The sequence below is a fragment of the Microtus pennsylvanicus genome, chromosome 6 (assembly GCF_037038515.1).
Source record: "Microtus pennsylvanicus isolate mMicPen1 chromosome 6, mMicPen1.hap1, whole genome shotgun sequence".
Lineage (NCBI taxonomy): Eukaryota > Metazoa > Chordata > Mammalia > Rodentia > Cricetidae > Microtus > Microtus pennsylvanicus.
In genome coordinates this window covers 116,172,228-116,197,333 of record NC_134584.1, presented here as the reverse complement: position 1 = coordinate 116,197,333, position 25,106 = coordinate 116,172,228, and the positions used below count along the sequence as shown (strand labels likewise).

At 44.6% G+C, this 25,106-nt stretch overlaps 1 pseudogene; it reads right to left on the bottom strand.

Moving 5' to 3' along the window:
• Window positions 1-4,467: 4,467 nt before the first annotated feature.
• Window positions 4,468-5,287, bottom strand: LOC142853111 (cobalamin trafficking protein CblD pseudogene; annotated as a pseudogene).
• Window positions 5,288-25,106: the final 19,819 nt, after the last annotated feature.

Genomic DNA, 25,106 nt, shown 5'->3' with positions numbered 1-25,106 from the left:
TCTGTGAAAATAGTCTCATTTCTGTATTTTATTTTAAATCATTATTGTTTTGCATGTCTGAATGTTTTGCTTGTATGTATGTCCATGTATTATATGCATGAAGTGTCCTTGAGGGTAGAGAAAGGCCCAGGATCCCCTGGGACTGGAGTTACAGATGGTTGTGAGTTTCCATGTGGGTGCTGGGGATTGAACCCTAGTCCTCAGTATTCCTTCTTTTTCACTGTACTTTTTGAACGCTCAGCTTTTTTATAAACATTTGTTCACTACAAGATCCTGATTGAATGGTGCTTGTGTCTTGGATTAAGGTGACAGTGATTGGGGAGAGAAATATATGGAAGTGGAAAACAGCAGTGGGCCAAGGTCTTTCAGTGTCTTAGTGTGGTTTCTATTGCTGTGAAGAGACACCATGACCATGGCAACTCTTCCAAATGAAAGCATTTAATTGGGGTGGCTCGCTTGCCGTGTCAGAGGTCCAGTCCATTGCCATCACAGTGGGGAGCATGGCGGCCTGCAGGCAGATGTGGTGCTGGAGGAATAGCTGGGGGTGCTACATCTTTCATGCAACAGGAAGCCGAGTAATAGTCACACCCAGGGAAGATTCAGCATGAGAGACCTCAAAGCCCTCCCCCACAGTGACACACTTCCTCCAACAAGGCCACACCTCCTAATAGTGCCAGTCCTTTTGGGGGACATTTTTTTTCATATCACCACACAGTGTATATACAAATTTTTAAAAAAATCACATATTTATGGTTTGAGCAACAAAATAGATAATGCCATTTATTGACTTAGATAATAACAACCTGGGAGTAAATCTGATAAAGGAAATAAATGAGGAGGTCAGGATTAGTTGTACTAGAGAAATAAAACATAAATTCAGAGTTTTTGGGATAGCCCTGAACTGGAGGACGTTGTCCTAGATATGTTGCCATAGTTAGCTTCAGCTGTCCACTTGACTCTCTAGAGTCACCTGGGAAGAGGGAATTGCCTAGATCAGATTGTCCATAGATGTGTCTGTGAGACATTTTCTTAATTGCTAATCGTTGTAGGAGGGCTCAGTCCACTGTGAGAGGTGCAATCCCTAGACAGGCAGGCTCAGTCCACTGTGAGAGGTGCAATCCCTAGGCAGGCAGGCTCAGTCCACTGTGGGAGGTGAATCCCTAGGCAGGCAGGCTCAGTCCACTGTGGGAGGTGCAATCCCTAGGCAGGCAGGCTCAGTCCACTGTGAGAGGTGCAATCCCTAGACAGGCAGGCTCAGTCCACTGTGAGAGGTGCAATCCCTAGGCAGGCAGGCTCAGTCCACTGTGGGAGGTGAATCCCTAGGCAGGCAGGCTCAGTCCACTGTGGGAGGTGAATCCCTAGGCAGGCAGGCTCAGTCCACTGTGGGAGGTGCAATCCCTAGGCAGTCAGGCTCAATCCACTGTGGGAGGTGAATCCCTAGGCAGGCAGGCAGGCTCAGTCCACTGTGGGAGGTGCAATCCCTAGGCAGGCAGGCTCAGTCCACTGTGGGAGGTGCAATCCCTAGGCAGGCAGGCTCAGTCCACTGTGAGAGGTGCAATCCCTAGACAGGCAGGCTCAGTCCACTGTGAGAGGTGCAATCCCTAGGCAGGCGGGCTCAGTCCACTGTGAGAGGTGCAATCCCTAGGCAGGCGGGCTCAGTCCACTGTGGGAGGTGCAATCCCTAGGCAGGCAGGCTCAGTCCACTGTGAGAGGTGCAATCCCTAGGCAGGCGGGCTCAGTCCACTGTGGGAGGTGCAATCCCTAGGCAGGCAGGCTCAGTCCACTGTGGGAGGTGAATCCCTAGGCAGTCAGGCTCAGTCCACTGTGGGAGGTGCAATCCCTAGGCAGTCAGGCTCAGTCCACTGTGGGAGGTGCAATCCCTAGGGAGGCAGGCTCAGTCCACTGTGGGAGGTGCAATCCCTAGGCAGGCAGGCTCAGTCCACTGTGGGAGGTGAATCCCTAGGCAGGCAGGCTCAGTCCACTGTGGGAGGTGCAATCCCTAGGGAGGCAGGCTCAGTCCACTGTGGGAGGTGCAATCCCTAGGCAGGCAGGCTCAGTCCACTGTGGGAGGTGCAATCCCTAGGCAGGCGGGCTCAGTCCACTGTGAGAGGTGCAATCCCTAGGCAGGCGGGCTCAGTCCACTGTGAGAGGTGCAATCCCTAGGCAGGCGGGCTCAGTCCACTGTGGGAGGTGCAATCCCTAGGCAGGCAGGCTCAGTCCACTGTGGGAGGTGAATCCCTAGGCAGTCAGGCTCAGTCCACTGTGGGAGGTGCAATCCCTAGGCAGTCAGGCTCAGTCCACTGTGGGAGGTGCAATCCCTAGGGAGGCAGGTTCAGTCCACTGTGGGAGGTGCAATCCCTAGGCAGGCAGGCTCAGTCCACTGTGGGAGGTGAATCCCTAGGCAGGCAGGCTCAGTCCACTGTGGGAGGTGAATCCCTAGGCAGGCAGGCTCAGTCCACTGTGGGAGGTGCAATCCCTAGGCAGGCGGGCCTGGGCTGAGCAACTCTGAGAGCACAAGCCAGTAGTAAGCAGTGCTCTGTCACAGTTTCTGATTCAAACTCTTGCTGTAGGTTCCTGCCTTGGTGTGAAGACTCAGGGATGGGCTGTAACCCAGAAGATGAAATGAACCCCTTTCCTTCTCAAGTTTTTGGTTTAGATGGAAAGCAGAACAGGTGGCGTGGCGGCTCAGGGAGAAGATGGAGCTGTCCAGAGAAACTATATTAGGAGCAGCCATGAGGAGCCCAGGAAGCTGTCTAAAGAGTGGAGAAAGAAATTCCAGGAAAAGAGGGGCATGAGTAAAAATACCTGGGAAAAGTGGGCTGGAAATGAGAAAAACCATACAGCTTTGTAGCTGGGGTCTTCAATCTGTAAGGAAGAATAGTCCGAGGCATGGAAAGTTGCAGAGAATCCAACAAGGCCAGGCTTGAACTGTGACCTTCATACTGGTCTACAAGAAGGATTCTGTGGGAGAGGTGGAAGTCACAGGGAATCATTTAATTACCAGAAAAACAGACGTGAAGGTCATGAGAGCAGACAGGAATCCCTTTCCAAGGGAGTCTCATACATTGACTTCTGGGCAGTCTTCTCCCAAAGATCCTCTCCAGTTAATTCCTTCCTCCCTCTCTCCCTTCCTTCCTCCCGCGGGTATTATATTTGTGTGTGTATATGTGTACAGGTGCACACATCTGTGTTGGAAGCCAGAGGAAGGTGCCTAGTGGCCTCTGTTGTACTCTGTCTTATTTCCTTGAGGCAGGGTCTCTCTCTCTCTCTCTCTCTCTCTCTCTCTCTCTCTCTCTCTGAACCTGGGTTTTTGTTCAGCTAGACTGACTGGTCCTCGAGTCCCTGGACCCATCTGTCTTCATGCCGGCAGTCCCTCATGGCTGCCATGCCCAGCTTTCTGTGTGGATGCTGGGATCTGAAGTCACAGCCCGAGGTTCATGTCGCAAGTGCTCTTACCCACTAAGCCCCTGTTATTTATTGTCCTTTGAATAATTGTCGTCAGCTGGGGCAGGATGTTTACTTGTCTACTCTTCCCAGGGTGCAGTTGGTTCTTCCCTTCTCTAAATGCTTAGCTTTAATCCTTTCTTTTCCTGTGTTTTGGATCATTGCTTCTGTCTATTTGCTTTCTTTTTTTTCCTGTAGAAATATCTACTCATTAGTGGAATCTCTGTCATCTACTGTGTCTGCCTGCCAACATCTCTAATATTCTTGTTTTAATTTTCATTCAATATTGATTTAATAAAGGACATTGGAGAATTCTGTTGGTGCATCTTAAATGAAGCCTGTGTCTTTACTTTAAATGAGATTAGGACCAGCTTATGTCTTGACCACGTAAGTGTTCTTTTATAACATATGTGTGTGCTTGTGTGTATGTGTGTGTATGCACATGTTCACGTGTGTAGAGGCCAGAGGACATTCTCAGGTATCATACTCAGGAATGCCACCTCCTTTGAGACAGGTCTCTCACTGGCCTGGAACTCTCCAATTGGCTAAATTGGATGATCAGCAAGCCCAGAGATCCTCCTGTCCCTGCCTCCCACACTGTGAGTATAAGCAGACACCACCATACCTGGCATTTTACATGGAATCTCAGAGTTGAACTCAGGGTCTCATGATTTTTTTTCATAGCAAAATGTATGATTTATTTTTGGAAAAATAATTAAACTAATAAAGTTTTTCCAATAAAGGGGAGAATTAACAATAAGAGACCATACATACCACACACATGTGGTTAACTGTAGATGACCACATTCTGCAGAACATGGGTGTGTTCAACACATACTCAAGAATATGAGTAGCATTTGCAATATTGCAATCTAAGCCACCTGCTGATGTAAACCCATAAATGATGAAATAAAGACCTAGAAACCAGAATCCCGTAGAAGCTGAGTTCCTTCCTCAACAGTGTTTATACAGAGACAGACAGAGCTGCAATAATCACAGGGCATGGCTAGGCTCCAGTGAGCTTCAGCATGTATGGCTGTCTGCTGCTGCATGAGGGAAGAGACTTCCTACAAACACATGAGTACCCCGGAGACTGTGTCAGGTCACTTTACAGCAGCCAAGGACATCAACATAGAATCCTAAATGCTGGCAACGTTCATCTGTTTCAAAAAAGCGTGTTGTTTGTATATGGTCCAAAAAATGCCAAACCAGACGATGAAGTCAGCCCAATATCCTCCAGCCTGGAGAGCATAGCAAACATCCTTAGCGCCATGAATGAACTTCCTGAAGAGCATCTCTCTTTTAAGTTCTACCCATCCACTCCAAAAGGTCACGTCATTTTCCGTTTTCTGTGTCACAGCCACTCCCGAAAAACGTGACTCAGAATCTCTTTGCGGCAGTTGCAGACATGTTTGGATCACACACTCAACTCTGGCATTTTTAAAGGAAGTTTCTGCAGTGTTAATTTTTTGTTCACAGGTGCATCGGTGCTCAGACACTCATTCCCATACTGTGCCATTACAAATTCTGGTCTTTCCGTTGAAGGAGGTGCTGCTAAAACACCAGGCAAAGTTTTATGGGTCAAGCTTTTCTTCTGTGAAGCAACACCACTGAGGTGACAATCGAAGTCCTTATTCCCAGGCAGCCAGAATCTCTGATCCTGAGGTCCAAATGGTCCCATAGTTTCATCAGGAAACTATGTAGGTTTGGGAGCATATATCCAGGTGGCCACATGAGACCCCGCAGTTGGAAAGGCTTTTGGATTGGTAACTCTTTTTACTAAAGAACAGAATCCTGGGAGATAGGAAACCAGCCTGACCCTGTTACAGAGCACACTAGCCATTTCTAGTGAAGAAGATGGGGGCAAATTCTCCCCTTGTGCAAAGAATCCCAGTCACCGGAGGGGCTCCGCGCCCAGGCCCTCTCCCCGTCCACTATCAGAATGCGGGTCTCATGCTTTTAAGGAAAGCACTTTACCAGCTGAACTAATAGCCCCAATGCTATTTTTAAAGTTATAATTCATATATTGATTTATATTTATGTCAGATTGTTCTCAACACAAATAAGATATATTGCTTGTATCTTATTGGCTGTGAGTGATAGATATTTTTTTTAACTATTCCATTTGCCTCTTTATCTCCTTTTTATTAGTGTATCACACTGTGTCCCCGACTGGCTTGCAGTTCACCGCATAACCCAAGCTGACCCCAAACTCGTAGCAATCCTCCTGATTCAGCTTCCTAAGTGCATCATGCCCAGTGTAATTAGCCTTGGTTTTATGAGATTTAATTGAGGATCTCTTATTCAGGAGTTTGAATGTAAGAATGTATGAGACAAGGCCGGGGAACAGCTCAGCCAATAAAGATCTGGGCATGGTATCGTGATTGTAATCTCAGCCCTGGGGAAGTAGAGATCACAGGCTCCCTGGGGCATGGTAGCCAGTGAGCCTGGCAGCATCAGTGAGTTCCACGTCCCGGGGAGAGGCTTCGTCTCAAAAACCAAGTTGGATGCCTGCTGAAGAACAACACCCAAGATGGATATCACACACACACACACACACACACACACACACGCATGTGTGCACACACACACACCGCAAAACAGTGTGTGATGAAACTGTCATGTGCTCATTATGTCTTTGTTATTTTAAACTCTTGTCTATTTTAAAAAGCCACTTGTTATAGTAACTGAGGAAGGGCTTCCCGAGGCTGAAGGAGACGGGGAGTGATGCTGTGCTGTCTGCAGTGACGGCTGTCTGTGGTGATGTGGGTGATAATGGACAGGTGAAGAAAGCCTTTCCCCGGTGCTATTCCATAGTGTGAAAAGTGCATACGTTTCATGGGACAAAGGTCATTTATTGCTGACCATGAGATGATGGCTCAGGTATCGAGGCCAAAGGAGAAAAGCAGGACTAGGAAAAGCCATTAACGCTCAGTGCCGCTCTATTCTTGCTTCTGCTTCGGTCACATCACACCTTGTCCTTAGAGACTCCGCTACCACCCTCTCTCAGATCAACAGGTATTTACTGGAAAATAAAAGCTTCATTTAAAGAGTCATGTATCACTTTTACGTGTGTCTGAGTTGTCAAGGACAGGAGTATGGAACGCTCGACTCTGAGGACCTATGAGCAAGACATACTCGCCCTCATTCAGCATGTGGGTGTGTCCTTCCGTGTCCTTCAGGGTGACATAGACTCTCTCTAGGGCCTCAGGAGTCTGACTTCTATTTCACACATCCTTTAGTTCGTTTAGCAGCGACATTAGGTACAATTCTTCTGGGGGGCGGAATATGTACTTGTAAGGCTAACTTCTTTCTTACTGTAGCCTAGAGTGTTCTAAGATCTCTTTTTTCTTACTTCTTTTCATTGTGAGGTCTTTTAGATGTCAGATCATGGCCATCCCAGTTAAATGATCCTTCTTTGTAGAATCATTTTATGGGAAAAAAATACCCCTTGACTCCTACTCCCTACCTCTCTTTTTAATCATTATATTTAAAAATATATATATGTGTGTGCATATGAGTGTAGGAGCCCATGAGTGTGTGTGTGGGAGCCCATGAGTGTGGGTGCCCATGAGTGTGGCTGCCCATGGCCAGAAGTAGGTGGCCATGAGAGGCCTGTTGGATGCTGGTTACTGAGCTCTTCTGAGAGAGCACAGAGTGCTTTTAAATATGAGCCACCTCTTCAGCATCTCCACGTGAAACTTGCTTCCTCTCTACATCTTAGATTTTTATCACATATTCTTACTAAACTTTCTTTTATGCCAGACTCCTTAAATGGTTTGTTTTATATTTTTTTACAATTTATCTTCATATTATAGCATGCCCATACATGCATATAATGTGTTTTGATCATCTTCACTCTCCTACCCTTCCTTATCCCCCTTTCCTTTACCCTCTCTATCCCCAATCACCTCGTTTGCTTTCACCTCCTCCCCCAGATTCCATACATGAGAGGAAATGGGTAATACTTGTTTATATTTCACTTAACAGGATGCTCCCTGACCTGTCCTTCTTCCCGCAAATGACCCAAGTTTGTTCTTTATGGCTGAGCTAAACTCCGTGGTATCTGATGTGCGCCACGTTTATCCGTTCACCCACTGATGGGCATCAAGGTCGAGGTCATGCTCGGCTGTTTTACAGTGCTGCGATGAACGCGGGTGTGCCGGCATCATATAATAAGCTGTTTGATTGTTTTGGGTTCATACACAGGAGTGGCGTGGCTGAATTATACCGTAATTCTGTTTTTTATTTTTGAGGAACCACCATACTGGTTTCCATGGTTGGCTGGACTAATCTGCATTTCCACCAGCACCAGAGAAGGGCTCCATTTCCTTTATCCTCACCAACAAGCTTTGGTTGTTGTTTCTTGGAAATGGCTATTTTGACTGCGGTGAGGTGGGACACCTTTTGGAACAGAAGTCAGCATTGGAGAATAACTTGTTTGTTCTTCCTTCAGCTTTCTGTGAGTCTATTCAAAGTCCCTGGCCTTGTGGCTCTTCATTCCCTAAGAGCCACCTCTCCTTACACATGAGTGATTAGGAAGAGGGCACCGATAATCATAATGACTGTGATTACAGTGGGGTGCTGAGACCTGCACAAAATACCCAGGTCTGAATCTTCAGAGCAGGTTCCTCCTGAGAGCCAAAGATCAGGAACAACTCGGAAGTCCATTAGCCAGTGAGTGGCCCAAAACGTGGCCTGAAAGAGGAATGAAGTCCTACTACATGGCAAAATGTGCCCGAACCTTGAAATGTGCTGAGCACCACATAGCCCAGAATTCTGTTTATATGAGTTTTCTAGGGTGGACGAACCTATAGTCATAGAAAGTGGTCATCTCTAGGTCTTGTTGCCTAGAGATGGTGGAAGAGGGAGGGAGGAAAGGCCGGTTAAGGGAAGCCGGGTTACTGTTTAGAGCAATGAAACCATTCTTACACCAACTGCACTGCTGTGTGCCCAACCCTGTGGGTGTCTGGAAAGCAATAGGATCATGTCCTCTGAGTGGGTGAAGTGTTCTCTCTAGGAATGGCATTTCAGTGGAGTTGGTCACAATGCTTTGGGAACAAAGAAACTGTACTGAATCCCTACCTGTGTCAAAGGGATGAAAGCTGACATTTGCTTAACCTACAGGACACCCTGTGGGTATGTGCTGTCGCCCATTTCCAGAGCACTGAAGCTCTCACTGATTCCGTATCTGAGCCGCGGTCTGTGTGCCTCTGGCCAGCACTTTCTTACTCAAGTTGCTCATAGGTGATACCCATGTTTTTCCTGGAACACCAGCATGACGTCATGAGGCAGAGATGGTCAGTCGGACATTCCAGCAGAGAGGAGGACAGGCACACAATCTAGATAACCTGAGGACAGATCAGTAAAGTTGCTTCTCACAAAAGTATGAGCAAAGTTCGGAGAATCAAGCTGGGGTAGCTATAGCCTTAGGCATCGCCATCCCAGGCCTAAGGGGACAAAGGCAGGGAGCATGACGGTAACACAGGGGTGTTTATATGCCTGTCTGCTACCCTGGCTAATTTAATCTGTGGTAAATTGTCTTGAGAGTTGATTGGTGTGGGAAGGCCCAGATTATGGGGAGCATGCTACCCCTGGGCAGGTGTCTTGGGTTGTGTAAGCTAGTCAGGCATGAATCTGTGAGGGTTGCCAGTAGGCAACCTTCCTCCTTGCTTCCTGCTTCTTGATCCTGCCTTGAGTTACTGCCCACACTGACCCCAGTGGTGGACTGTTAGCTGGACTTGTAAGCGGAAATAAACACTTTCCTCCCTGAAGTTGCTTTTGATTATGGTTTTAATCTCCGCAACAGTAAACAAACTAGAACTGCTCTCTTCCTTAGATGACCACACCCATAACATGGTAAAAATCCAGACAGTAACTGCTCAGCTTTAGCCCCCTCCTACTCTCTTGACATCGTCCATGCCCTTCATTCATTGTATGCAGCAAGAAGCAGATGGGGATGGAGAGATGTCTCAGCGACTAAGAGCACTGGCTGTTCTTCTGGAAGAAGCAGGGTTGATTCCTAGCACCCATATGGCAGCTCACAACTGTCTGTAATTCCAGTTCTGTCCTCCATGGGCACCAGGCATACACTTGTGATGTACGTACATATAGGGGAAACACCCAAACACATAAAATAAGAATATATAAATAATTTTAAAAGAAAGTGGGAGGGAGAGTCAATGGATGATAACTCAGACATAACAATCTCTAGGTCAGAGAAAGCCATGGCAGGTGGCCCTCTGGGGACAAATGAAAGCTATGAGCACGAGGTGGAGCTTTAATGCTATGGGCATGTTCCAGGGATGGGAAAGGAGGTAGAAAACACGACCTGAAGCCATCCTCAGTATGCTTGATTCTCATTTTCCCCCAGATACTTGCCCATTACATTTTGTGTCTGGTAAACCTTGTGGTCTTCTAGAAGCCTCCATTCTCTTCTCAGGACATTGTAGTGGCTCAAGTTTCTAACTCAACAAGAAGTCCATGCTGGCATTAGACAAGCTAGGACTTCCAAGTCAACTCAGGAATTCCAGGCTTTTTTCAGGGAGGGAATCCTGAAATCTAACAGGAAGTGGATTGAGCTTAGGAGAGGTAAAGGAAGGGAGCATTGCCAGTGAGTCACCCTGAGGAGTTGCTTGTGTTTGTCATTAAGAGAAAGTATGTCAGCTTTTATCATAGTACTCTAGCAAAGTCTTTGTGGGTGTTTTTGGAAAATAGAGGAGAAAAATAACATCAAAAAGAAATTTAGTCTTTGGGTTTCCTTTCTCTTTGGTCTTAAGTTGCCCTCTGGTTGAGGGAAGGAAATGTGTAAAACACATACAAAGAAATGTTGCCCTCAGAGATGAACGGCTGGCCTCCAGGGTGTCCTTGACTGATAGTGTTAGGCCTTTCAGTATAGGAATTTTCTCTTTCATCTCTGCAGACTAAAGATCCAGGTCTTCCTTTGTACCAAAGTAGAGCCCAGACCTACAGACCAGTAAGAACAAGGGCTCTAAGAATCCAACACATAGGGTAGATGACAGTTTGTTAGTTTTTAATAAGAAGCGATGTTGAGATAGGGAAGCTGCAGGAGTCAGATGGGCATCTGCTTCTGGTGTGGGGGATCTTCATGAGAAGCCAAACCACCATACAAGGAGTCTGAGAATAGGAATAAAGTGTGTGATTGGAAATGTATCGAAAGGGCCTATTGTGTCTCTGCCTGCAGCATGGATATGAGGATTCTGTAGTGGAGAGGCAGGCTGCCCAGGTGAAAGCCCTGGTATCCCCATCTTTGCTACCGAGCAATGTTTCTTAGAGTGGGAACATCTTTATCTTTTCTTCTATCTCTCTATCTGTCTGTCTATCTACCTATCTATTCTATCTCCTATAATTTATCTATCTTCTAACATGTATCGTCTATCTACTTTCATCTATGTGTATGTGTAATGTACAAATGTATGTATGTATCTATTCATCTATGTTTATATGTATCTGCCATCTATCAATCTGTGAATCATCTATGTGTATGTAATATGCATTTAAATAGCTACCATCTATGTACACATGTATGTATTTATCTACTATCTATTATCTTATCTATATCTATACACGTGTGTATGTATGCATGTATGTGTGTATGTATGTATGTATACTCATTTTATAGTCCTCTATTCAGAGTCAAGATATATTCTAATATTAGAGCCTAAAAACCACCTTGGACCTTTAACTTAAGTTAATCTTTGTCCCAATCCTTATGTCTTGATAACAGTTGTTGTGAGAACATTTAGTTCCTCTGAATAGCTGTTCTTTTGGCTGAGAGGACTAATCTCTGAGCACAGACAGCTGAGGAAGAGGAATGAGCATAAACAGAGCACTTGATTTGATAGTCACAGAGTAAGGATGCCAATATATCTGAGATCCTCCTACCTGCTGGTGAGGTGGTATACAATGTCTGTGTGATGCCATTCCATGGCAATGACCATGACATCTCGTCAGTCATACAGTCCTGGGGATTAACAGCTGACCCTCTGCCGCACACCATGTTGATGGACTGCGATGTCCTGCAAGTTATATATAAAATTGATATTGGGTTATATTTTCATCTTATGAGCTGTTCATTGGGATGTAGCTCCAATATAAGTTGATGAGCACTAGTGTGCTATATCTTCAGTGGAGACTTTTGAGTTCTGTGTATCTGGATATCCATATCTTTCATTAGATTCTGAAAAACTTCACCTGTTATTTTTAAAATAAGATCCACAGAATGAAAATGTCCACTCTTTACTTGGTGTCCTAGAGTCATGATAACTCTTTTTCTCCCCTCTTTTTGTTCTTTTCTGACTACCTACCTTCCTATGACTTGTCTTCAAGTTCTGCAGAGTCAAGGTCATATAGTGCATTTATTTTATTTAATGAATTGTGTTCTTTAGTCCCCAGATATGTGTTTCCTTTTTGATAATTTCTATCCCTTTATTGAACTTCTTGTTTAATTCATGGATTGCTTTTCTGATATTGTTTTCTGTGTGACTTGCTGTGTTTTTTGAAAACTATTGTTTTCAGTTATTTTCTGGGAATACACAGATCTCCTTGTCTTTGGCATTGGTTACAGAGATGTTATTGTGTGGGGTTGGAGGACAAGCTGTGGGTGTTGAGTCTCTCTATTAGCTCTTGGAGATGGAACTCATTTCTTTGGGCTTGGTGGCAGTGTCCTTGCATGCTGAATCATCTTGCCAACTCTTTACTGGCATTCTTGAACCTGGAGAGCATTGTGCTAAGAAACAATAAATTCTAAGAATACTAAGCATGATAAATGTGTCATCATCTCACTTGTATATGGAATCTAAAAAAGTTGAATTCAGAACTAGACATAGAAGTACGCTTTCCAAGGCCTGAGGGTGGAAGGTGTGGGTAGCAATTGTTAAACTGCCTTGCATTCTAAGGGATCAACTGTCTCTTCCAATCTCACTGGAAAATATGACACCACCGTGGTTATAAATCTTTGTCTGTCTAGTAAAATGGTTAAATAAAGACTGGAAGATCACCAGAGAGAGAAAGGAAAGTGAGAGATGGAACTTGAAAACAGTTAGACAGCACTTGGTTTTAGCCTGGGCTTTCATTGGAGCATAAATGGTTGAGAGTTCTCCATAGTTACAGAGGAAAGGGCACATGCAGTCCCATGGGCAACCTGGATGTCCACTGAGAAGATGGTCCTGGTAGTCAAGTCTGTTCTTCATTCCATTGTATATCATGTGCTCCTTTCCCACCCAGCCCACCCGTATTTCTATGCCACACCTACTTGTTTTTCCTTTTTATTTGTCAACTCCTGCCAGCGGTAAACACCACGAGGGCAAGGACCATTGTTGGCTTTGCTCATTGCTGTACCTTTGGTATTCGGCCTCTAACTAGCCATCACTACTAGCAGAGTGGAAGGTCAAATCATCCCAAGGGCAGCTCCTGACCATCAGCTGGCACACAGCAACTAGATTCCATTCTGCTAAGGAATGAGGGACTGGGTGCAGGAGGCAAGAATATAATGCATTGTGAATTTGACCCTAAAATATGTCACCGAAGTGTTAAGACTTACAGTGATAACTTGCAATTTCTGTAGACTCGTAAATGACTTCCCAAGTTAAGGCTGATGGGAGATAAAGTTGAAGAGTCATTGTGTTTTAAAAACATTCCACAGTGCATTTTTCTTAACAAAGAGACAGGAAACCCAGTGTCTACTGTTCCCTAAAATAGACATCCGCCATTAACGTGAGGACACGTTCTTCAGGGTCTCTGTTTAGCTAGTCCCTTCTTGAAAGTTCATGCTGTATTGGGGTTGAAGTGAGTTATTTAGGTGACAGGTGTAGGTGACACCACAAAACAAGGGATTGGAGAGATGGTTCTGCAGTAGAGTGCTTGCTGCTTTTTCAGAGGACCCAAATTCTATGACCAGCGTCCAATAAGGCGGTTCACAAGAGCCTGTTATCCCAGCTCCAGGGGAACTCAACACCCTCTACTGGCCTCTTTGGGTAACTGAATTCACGTGCACATACTGTCCCATAGTTATATTATTAAAGACTAAAACGGTGATGGGTTCTGGGGGAGGGAAAGTCAGTTTTCACTGAGGCTCTGGCTCTCTCCCTGTCCCATAGTTATATTATTAAAGACTAAAACGGTGATGGGTTCTGGGGGAGGGAAAGTCAGTTTTCACTGAGGCTCTGGCTCTCTCCCGGTAGCCAATCACAATCCAGCAGATGATCTCACACTGAGGAGTACAGCACAGGTTAGATTTGGTGGATTATTAAAAGAAGAAGATACAGATTCGGGGGGATAGGGAAGTGGGGTTAATCTGGGAGGAGTTGGGAGGAGTTGATAGTACCTATGATAAAAATATATTGTGTGAAGTTCTCAAATAATTGATAGAGTATTTAAAAAATAAAACAAATCTTTAAGAAATAATACCACAAAAGAAAAAAGTCAAAATTTAATCCCATTTAATTTCAAGAAAACCTCAGTAACTGCAGAAGAAATAAGGAAGGTTTTTGAAAGAATGTGCAGGGAAGCCTTTTACAGGGGCCTTGATGGTGTAAACACACAACGTGGCAATGTCACAAGATGTTAAAGTTGCTGTTTGAGGGTTTGTATGCGGAGATAAATAGCAAAGCACATGGCCAAGCAGGCAACCTTTGACTCCGGCTTTCCCTGACATAAATAAGCTGACAGCAGTATCCTGAGTTTTACTGGTTAGATTTTTAAAACAGGAAGATCTTCCAAGTAGATGAACTTCTTTGTAAAAGGTGAAAACAAAGTATTTCTTCCAGCTCTTGGAATGGCTGAGTCATGGTCCAGCCGACCTTTCCCCTAGTTCTGAAGGATTTCATGGTAACTGGGCTGCCATTTTCTTTCTTTATTTTTTTTCCAGTTTATCGTGTGTGTGTGTGTGTGTGTGTGTGTGTGTGTGTGTGTGTTAGGAATATGTTACAGTGTGTGGAGGTTAGAGGCACCTCTGGTGTGCCTTCCGTCCCTCTTGTTTGACTGGATGGGTCTCTTCTATTGTTGCCATTCCTGATTTTCCTTCCCATTGCTTACACCAGGCTGGCTGGCCCACAAGCTCCCAGGGATTCTCCTGTCCCTCAGGAGAGCTGAGATTACAGGCTCAGCCCTTAAGACTGGCTTTTTCATAGGAGTTCTGGGGATTCAATCTCAGGGTGTCACACTTGCATGATAAGAGTTTTTATCCCGAGTCGTCTTCAACAGGAACTAGAGTTAGAATTTCCAGACGTCTGGGACTGGGACTTGAGTTCTTGGTTGTGATAAGGGACTTCATCTGACTTAGCTATCCTCAGGCTCTGACAGAAAGAGTATTTTCTGTTACCAAACTGTGACTAAGTTTTTCAGGAAGATTCTTTGGGTCTTTTGTTTCCAGGAGTGCCAGATCTAGCAGCCTCAGCTGGTGATTGTCTTCCTGGCTGAATCCAGAGGTGACACAGAGGGTTGCACAGCAAGAATAAAGATGGAGATGCACGCACACGGATGTGCACACATGAGGACATAAACACAAGCACACACCACACACTTACCATACACACCCATATGCACACACTACACAAGAATAAAGATGGAGATGCACGCACACAGATGTGCACACATGAGGACATAAACACAAGCACACACCACACACATACCATACACACCCATATGCACACACTACACATAGGCACATGTGTCTGTACTCTCTCCCTCTTCCTATAAAGGCACTAGAATCCAATCATGCTGCCCTGCTCTAACCACCTCATCTAACACTGTTAGCTTCTCAAAGACTTTTCTGCACAGCCTCCCTCAAATGCCAGCCTTCAGGTGGTCATTGTTGGACTGCCAACCCCTATAGTATAAGCCATTCTAGTTGCTCTCCTTTTATAATTTATGACATAGTCCATATATACACATATAACCATCTTGTTCCTCTAGAGAACCCCAATACACATACAAAAATGTTGAGCCAAAGGTTTTAGGCTCAGTGAACAAGATGAAGCCAACTTCCAAAGTTGAGCCATTTGGGGCTTTACAAATAATCATTATGGCATGCTTCTGGGATGACCAATACTTTAGTACTGTATTAGTTGGGGGTTCTCTAGAGGAACAGAATGGATAGAATGGATCTCTCTCTCTCTCTCTCTCTCTCTCTCTCTCTCTCTCTTTCTCTCTCTCTCTCTCCACACACACTCACATATGCAAAGGGGATTTAACTTACAGGATGTGGTGCAACTAGTCCAACATGGCTGTCTATTAATGGAAGTTCCAAGAATATAGTAATTATTTAGAACTTGAGGCTGGATGTAGTAGTTTGGAAGAAAATAGTTCCTTTGTTGAAGTAGACGTGGCCTTGTTGGAGGAAGTGTGTCACTGTTGTTGTTGGGCTTTGAGGTCTCTTTTGCTCAAGCTTCACTCAGCGTGACACACAGTCTACTTCCTGTTGCCTGCCAGACGTAGGACTCTCAGCTACTTCTCCAGCACTATGTCTGCTTGCATCCCACTATGTCCTATCATGATGATAATGAAATGAACCTCTGAACTGTAAGTGAGCTACCTTAATTAAATGTTTTCCTTTAAGAGTTGCTGTGGTCATGGTGTCTCTTCACAGCAATAGAAACCCTAACTAAGATACTAGGTGTCTCAGCTGATCTTCAGTATACGCTGACATTCTGAAGAAGTAGGTTCTAATGCCTATGAAGGAATGGACTTGCCAGTTAGCAAGCGTGAGAGTAAGCAGGTAAAGAGCAAGCTTTCTTCTTCCATGCCCTCTTCTAGGTTGCCAGCAGAAGGTGTGGTCCAAATTAAAGGTGGATCTTCTCTCCTCAAAAGATCTAGAATAAAATATCTGAATTTGAGGTGGGTCATCCCACTTCAAATGATTTAATTAAGGGAAAAAAAATCCCTCATTGGTATATCCAGCCACTTGGGTTAGTCAATTCCAAATATAGTCAAGTTGACAACAAAAAATAGCCATCTCACCCACATTCAAAGGAGGCTTAAGATGCAACCACATCCCATAGTCCCATTTGGAGCAGTGAAGCTGTTGGGAGACAGGTTTCCATAGCACATCAGAGCGAAGAGATAGCTGCAAGCTGAGAGACTTGGTGTTTGGTAACTGGGTGACCATTTGCCTTTGTCAGGAAATGCTTTGGGTTCTTACAGTTCAAAGGGCGCCTCTGGCATCTGGTGGGCCAGGGCTCTGGATGCTACTTGGCATCTTACCACACACAAGACAGCTCCATCTGAAGTATTTTCCTGGACCAAAATTCTCTCTTTCTGTGGTTCAGATATCTTTCAGTAGAAAATATTGCCGAAACCAGGTAAACTAAAGATCTGTCGGTGGTGACGTTGATATGTATAGGGCTTAGAGTGGAGGCAGCATCAAAATATTGGAGCACAGGTGCATTCTGGAGAACTGGCTGCGGCGATTCATGGGAGAAGAAAGCTGAGAGGAGCCATATCGTTACCGTGACCAAGGCTTTCATGACCAAAACTGCCTCCGTGTAGGGCAGGCTGGCCTGACTTTGGGGCAATGGTTAGTGCTACTGAAATGTAGATGGCCAGATGGATGCTAACTCACCCAGGGTTCTTGGAGGATTTAAACAAGGGCACAGAATTGTATTTCAGCTATTTATTTGTTATAGAACTGGGCTCTCACCCATTTAAAGCATCTAAATGCCCTGATTTAATTCCCAGGTTTTTATTCTATTTTGTTTCCAGAAAAGCAAGAAGTTAATGTACTGTGGAGAAAAGTGAATCCAAGGGTGGAATTATTCTTCATAGATCTCGGGAAGGTTGTGAAACAGGGTATCAGGGTGAAAAAAACAGCTATTTAGTAAAGGAAAGTGAGCATCGAGTTTCTGTCTTTTGGGAGAAGAACAATATGACTACGGAGGAGGTGGGTATGGCTATTTGATGAGGAGTATTTGAAGGCCAAAAGTTTAGGGGCTTCAAGGAAGGAGGTAAGATTGAGAGTCTGTGTGGCCGAGCATGTAATAACTTGTCCCCAGGGAGTTATGGAAGTAGACAGCCCCTTAGAGAGATAGAGGTGGAGAGAGGGTCTAAGGAGGGGTTAGCAAGAGAACCATGCTGGGAAAAAGTGATTTGATGCAAACTATTTCTCTTATCCAGAAAAGTACAGTAAAAGGTACATGACAACCTTGTGTCTCACGTGTGTGTGTGCATGTGTGTATGTATGCATTTTGTGTGAGTGTATGTGTGAGCATGTGTGTGTGTGTATGTGTGTGTGCATGTGTGTACGTGTGCATGTTTGTGTAAGTGTGTGTATGTATGTATGTGTGTATGTTATGAGTATATGTGTATGTATGTGTGTGTATGTGTGAGTATGTGTGTGTACGCATGTGTGTGTATGTGTGAGTATGTGTGTGTGTGCGCATGTTTGTGTGAGTGTATGTGTGTGAGTGTATATGTATGTGTGTGTATGTGTGAGTGTGTGTGTATGTGTGAGTATGTGTGTGTATGTGTATATGTGTATGTGTGAGTGTGTGTGTATGTGTGAGTATGTGTGTGTGCGTGTGTATTTAGAGGAGTGGAATGAGAAAGATGAGTGAGGCTCCGCAGCAAGGAAACACAAAACATGAAGTCAGCAGAAGTTCAAGCCTTATCACTCCCTTTTCCTGCCCATTGCTATTTTCAGAGAAAGGACCAGCCACAGGACACCTGTTAGCAAAAGAGCTGGCTGCTTGAGCTGTGTTTTTTTTTTGTGTCATAAAAGAAATGTGCCCTTAGAAAGCTAGTGTTTGGGGACATCTGATTCACATACCGCAGTCAATGGGAATTGTCAAACAATAGTGACACTTGCCAGTTATTCAGAATGGGCTCTGCCTTGTCCTGAGTCTCTGTGGATGTACATAACCTATACAGACTTGAGATGCCCTTCATAACTTTCTCAAGGTCCTTTTGGTGACACATGCAACCTGGTGGGGCCAAGGGTCTGTGTTCCAATTCCATTTTGGTCAACCTTGTTGCAGAAGAGAGGACAAAGGAGTTGTGGTATGAGGCGTGGGGCTGGTAGCATCACAAGCTTCCAGTGATGTCACAGACTTCTGAAGAGATATGAGCTTCTTCCATATCTGTCCCCTGAAAGTGTTGGTTTGGCTGTATCGCAGACTTCCTGTCTTCCTGTAGTTCCTATAGCTGTGGGAGGACTCAGATGTCCAGCACAGCACAAATACTGTTGGAGAGAGGCTTCTTGCCAAAGGGGAGGAGTTGGGCACGGCAAGGCTTGGGCTGTATCTTACAGTTCTATTGCTCCATAGAGACACCATGACCACAGCAATCTTATAAAGGAAAAACATTTAATTGGGATGGCTTACATTTTCAGAGGTTCAGTCCATTGTCATCATGGTGTGACATGGTGGTGTGCAGGCTGACATGATGCTGGAGCAGGAGCTGAGAGTCCTTACATCTTGATCCAAAGGCAGCAGGAAGTGGTCTGAGACACTGGGTGTGACTTGATCTGTATGGGACCTCAAAGCCTGCCTCAATGCCTTCCCCCAACAAGGCCACGCCCACTCCAACAAAGGCCACACCTCCTAGTAGTGCCACTCCTTTTGGGATTGATTTTCTTTCAAACCATCACAGGCTAAATCATTATTCTTGCCCGACTTTATCATCCTCCACTAGTTATTACTAATGAAATGTTCAGGGCATCCAGACGATAGAATTCACCTCTCCCAGTCCTACCAGGGATGTAGAGATGCAGCCACAGGAACATTAATATCTGCTGTGCTGAGTCCCTGATCTCCTCCCTCTTCTCGATCCTGGCACTAGCAAATCAGCTCTAAGACTTTACTTTGGTCTCTTTCTCTTGGTTTTCCCTGGATCTCCCTTTCCATCTTCACTGGACCTTTCTTGACCACATGTTAGTTCAAATGTTATCTCCTCGAATAGTGTGGGTACCACTCTTCAGCTTCCTGCCAATCTGGAGTAGCTGCACTCTTCCAACAGCACCTGTGGCTGTCTGCTCCAGTTTGTCTGATTGCTTGTTTGTTCTTGCCTTTCTCCTTCTACAAAATATAAGTTCAGTGAAGGCCAAGATCACCACCTTCTCCCTATCATCCAACTTCTTTGGAGGCTGAGACGAGAGGGCTGCAAGATCAAGGCTAGCCTGGTCTAGAGTGAATTGTTCAAGGCTTGCCTAGGAAACTTAGTGAAACCATTTGTATGAAAAGTAATAAAGAAAAGAGGGGCTGGAGGGATGACTTGGGAATTAATAGCACATATCACAGGACCTGAGTTCAGATCCCAATACCACATCAGGTCCCTCACAAGATTCTGTAACTCCAGGTCCAAGGGATCTGCCACCCATGTCTGTCTTCCTGCACAGGTGTGTGTGTGTGTGTGTGTGTGTGTACACACAGACACACACTCACACACTTCAAATAATAATGTTTTAGGCCTGTGGTTGTAGCTTAATGGTAGAACATTTACCTTGCTCATGAAAGGCTCTGGATTCATTCTCCAGCAATGCAAAATCAAAACACACAAAACTCCAACATCAAACAAAGAACAACAAAAAGCAAGGAAATATTATTGCCTTTGCGATCTCATCCAGTGTAATGTCCCAGCTGGACTCCTGTCACAGACATTGTTGCTGTTAACCCTTTTATATAAGAGAAACCTTACCTAGCAAAGTGTTCCACATTCTGCTTGCTTCCCTTCTTTGTCTTGTTCTAGGCACACTTTCTCTCCTGGTACCTGATAGACTGAGCACACCCTTCATTGTCAAGAGCCCAGACGCTGGACTTCACTGAATCTCAAGTCATTGCTAGTTAAACAATGTCAGGAAGATGCCTCCTTCCTATACCCACATCTCTGTAATCTATAAAATGAGAACAATATGATGCCTACCTCCTGGGAGGTGGCTGCACAGAGTGGGTTGCCTCTTGAAGGAACTAAGGAAGTATTGATGACTGTTCACTTTCTGTGCCTGGTCTTTCTTTTTGTAGTCAGGGATGCAGGCTTCAGTTGTCAAATCTTTTGGAAGGAAATAGAGACAATCTGAAGAGTGGCTGAGTTCTCTAGCGAACCTAGAAGGGAACAGGGTGGTTGATGGTCACAGATTAAATTGTAAGCTGCAGAAAGTCAGCAGATGGAAGAGCTGCTGAGGGGAGGTATCCAGAGAGCTCAGGAAGCCGAGGAGGGCAGTGCTTTGAGAATGAAGTAGGAACAGTATGTAGGGTGGAGTACAGCTGCAGAAGATGAGGTCAGAGATGGAAGGTGGGCAGAGCTTACAGATCCTGGAGGTCACACTAGATGTTTGGCATTTTATCCTCTACGTCACTCATTCTTAACTATTTCAAGTCATAGATCCTTGTGGTGGTTTGAAATCTGCCACCTTAAAATTCACATCCATCCTGAACCTCAGAATGTGGCTTTATTTGGGATTAGGATTTTGGCAGATGTAAATTCACGTAAGAATGGCGTTGAGATTATGCTAGCTTAGGATGGTCCTTAAATCTAATGACAGTGTCTTCATTAAAGACAGACAAAGGCACAGAGAAACACAAGGAGGAAAGTCAGGTGAAGGTGGAGGCAGAGGAAGAGGCAAGAAAGATTCTCTCCTGGCCCCTCCAAAGCACATGTGACCTTGCTGTCACCCTGATCTCACACTTTCACAACTCCAGGAGAAGACGTCTCTGTTGTTTCAAGGCACCACCTGTAGAGTGACTTGTTATGGCCACTTTAGAAAAAAATATACATATAACCTTCGCCAATTCCATGACATCTATGGGTCCTGTCTCCATGTTAAGACATACGTGCACATAATAATTTTGCTTTCAATTTAGAGGAGCACATGAAGTTTTCCCGAGGGTCCCAAAGGTTAAGAATTCTTTCTGTAGATAATGGGATGTATTTAAGCAGTCCCAATCATTTAGTTGACCCAGCTGTGCCCACGTTTCAGAACAGTGATTATGGAAGGAATGTCGAGATGAATAGGAATTGAGAGGGTTTCTAAGTACGGAGGAAAGAATTAGCATGCAATCACCTCCTTTTCATACCTTTGTAAAAACGCTGCATCATTTTCTTCTGGAAACATTTAAATACAAAAGAAAATTAATAAGGTTGTTTATCATGAGTCCCAGGCAGGAGTCTTAATAAGATAGAAAGGAATATTGATTTTACTTCCCACGGTGTACTCTCAAATGATGGCGTTGCTGGAAAGACGGAAGGTACCTGAGTTGACCCCACCCTGTCTTGATTCGCTGGAGTCAGGCAGGGATGCGAGGGGAGGATGGGAAGGCTGATCTTGTTGCTTCTCAGTTCCCAGTTCAGGATGCTGATGATCATTCAGGATGTGGTAAGGCAGGTGCCGTAGCCTTCCCCGCTGTGCTGGCTGGCTTTGTGTGTCAGCTTGACATAAACTCGAGTCAAAGAGAGAAAAGAGCCTCGGTTGAGGGAATGCCTCCACGAGATCCAGCTGTAAGACTTTTTCTCAATGTGTGATCAATGGGGGAGGGCCCAGCCCATGGTAGGTGGTGCCATCCCTGGGCTACTGACCCTGTGTTCTCGAAGAAGGCAGGCTAAGCAAGCTGTGGGAAGCAAGCCACTAAGCAGCTCCCCTCCATGACCTCTGCCTAAGGGGTCCTGCCTTGTTTGAGTTCCTGTCCTGACTTCCTTCACGATGAACAGCAATACTGAACTGTAAGTCAATTAAACCCTTTCCTCCTCAACTTGCCCTTTGGTCATGGTGTTTTGTCACAGCGATAGAAACCCTACCTAAGACCCCTCTTCATACTTCCCAATGGAGCTGCTGGGTATGGATTAGCAGCATGGCAGGAGCCGGGGATAGTAGTGCTGGTTCCAGAACCGGAAGAAGAGAGTGCCTGTCACTGCTGTTGAATGCTTCTCCTTCAGGTCTTGTGTGTTGGAGACTATGATGGTTGGGTTTCATTGTCCATGTGACATGATTTGGAATCGCCTGAGAGGCACACCTCTGAGCCTCTTTGTGAGGAAGTTTCCAAAGAGATTGAACTGCGCAGGGAAAATACACCCTGTGTGTGTGTCTGTGTGTGTGTGTATACCATCTCACAGGTCATGCAACCAGATGACTAGAAAAAGCAAAAGGAGGGAATGAGCATGCCTCTTTCTCTGTTTTTGGTCTGTGGACACCTCATGCCCCTGTTGTGATGTTTCCCCACCACGGTAGATTGCATCCTCAAATTGTGAGTGAAAATAGGCTCATTTTCCTTTAGTTTCTTTGGTCTGGTATTTGGCAACAGAAACTGAGGAAAATAGCTGCCACAGAGACTTAGCTCCCAGAGTCCTATCAGTGGTCTTTAAGGGTGGAGCCGTTGGGAAGATGCCTTAGGGTTTCTATTGCTGTGAAGAGACGCCATGACCATGGCAACTCTTACAAGGAAACATTTAATTGGGGTGGCTTGTCTACAAGTTTAGTCCATTATCAGAGGTTTAGTCTATTATTGTCATGGTGGAAAGCAACTTGCAGGCAGACAGCATGATAGAGCTGAGTTCTTACATCTTGATCCAAAGGCAGCAGGAAGTGGTCTGAGAGTCTGGGTGTGGCTTGAGCATATATGAGACCTCAAAGTCTGCCTCCACAGTGACACACTTCCTCTAACAAGGCCATACCTACTGCAACAAAGCCATAATTCCCAATAGTGCCACTCCCTTTGGGGGCCATCTTCTTTCAAACAACTACAGAAGGTGTTAGGTCATGCAGGCTCTGATGTCTTCAGTACATTAATCTATCCCTCACCCCTCCTTCTTCATGAATCTGAAAGAGAGTTGGCGGGCATGGGAGGAATCGGAGAGCATGGGAGGATTCGGAGGGCATGGGAGGAATTGGAGGAGGAATGATGCAAATGCGGTACTCAGGTATGTTCAGTTGCCCTCTCCTCTGCATTGACCTTGAAGATTAATGTTAGAGGACCTGAAAGAAAGCACCCACACCCTCTCTGAACACTATTGCCCTCATTTCATCTTTTACTTTTCCTATGTACATTTAGTAGTATTTTGACTTGCTCTTATTTTTAAAAAAGGATTTAACATTTTTAATTTCCCTCTATTCAAACTTGTTTATGCTTTTTCTATTATTTGATAGTCTTTCCCCTTTCTGTTTAGATCCCTTCTCCTTTCCTCTTCACTTCATGACCTTTTCCTCCATTCTTTTTTCTCTGTCTTTTTTGTAGCCTGGCTTCTTGCTTCCTTTGCAGTTTTTATTTCTCTGTCTTCTTCCTTTATCTCATTTATATACTGTTCTACCTTGCCACGAGTGATTTTAACTTCATAGTACAGTTTATATCACTTTTTTTTGCTACTTTATGCTCTGTGGCCATTGCTAATATTTAGTTATATTGAGCTTTTGATTAAAAATAAAAATGTTGAAAGTGAAAAAATCAAATAATAAGCTCAGTGGAAAACACCAGCAATAGACTTGCTGTGGAATAGAACACAATATCAGGGATGGAAGGCAAGGTTGAGCAATATTACAATAATAATATTACAATATTCAGTTATCAACAAAGAACACAGGAACAAAAAAGTGAGCAAGACTACAATGTTCAAGGGACGAAACCTAAGAATCAGGAATCAGAAAGAACTGAGATTAAAAACTAAATGAATATAAAAATCTATTCAATGGCCGAGCGGTGGTGGCACACGCCTTTAATCCCAGCACTTGGGAGGCAGAGGCAGGCGGATCTCTGTGAGTTCGAGGGCAGCCTGGTCTAGAAGAGCTAGTTCCAGGACAGGAACCAAAAAGCTACGGAGAAACCCTGTCTCAAAAATAAAAAAAATCTATTCAATGAAACAGTAGGAGAAAAATTCAAAATCATGAGAAAGAAATAGATGTTCAAGTAAAAAAAAAAAAACCATCCAGAATACCAAATATCATGAGCTGAGAAGAACCTCTTCAGGACACATCACAATCAAGATGACAAAAGGACAAATCAAAGAAGAAATATTAAAAAAATCATAGAAAAATCTGGAGATGTGGCTCAGGGATGAAGAGCACTTGCTGCTCTTGCAGAGGTCCTGAGTTCAGTTCCCAGCACCCTCATGGCAACCTACAGTCATTTATAACTCCAATTTTAGGAAATCTGATGCCCTTTTTGGACTCCAAAGGCTCCTGCACACTCACTCTCTCTCTCTCTCTCTCTCTCTCTCTCTCTCTCTCTGTCTCTCTCTCTCTCTGTCTCTCTCTCTCTCTCTCTCTCTCTCTCTCTCTCTCTCTCTCTCTCTCTCACACACACACACAGAGGCAAAGCAATCAAATATATTAAATAAAAACAAATACATCATCAAAATCATCAGAGGAAAATGCGAACTCAGTCAGAGAGGCAAACACATAAGAATGCATCTGTTCTCTCATCAGAAACCCCACAATGCATACAACTATGGACTAATATTTCAGGTCTTGAGAGTAAGTAATTTTCAATTAAAATTGTTATGTCCAGTAGGGTTACCTTTTAAAATTTACAGAGACATAAAGATATTTCAAGGCAAGCAGGAACCAAAGCAATTCATGCCTTTGAAACCAACACTGCAGAAGATAATTCAAAGACTCTTAACTGGAGAGGAGGAAGAAAGTCTCAACCAAGAGAACCCAGGAAAGAATACCGTTCATGAGACAAATAAATGGACAAAGGACTAAAAAATAATTCATCAAGTCTGACAGA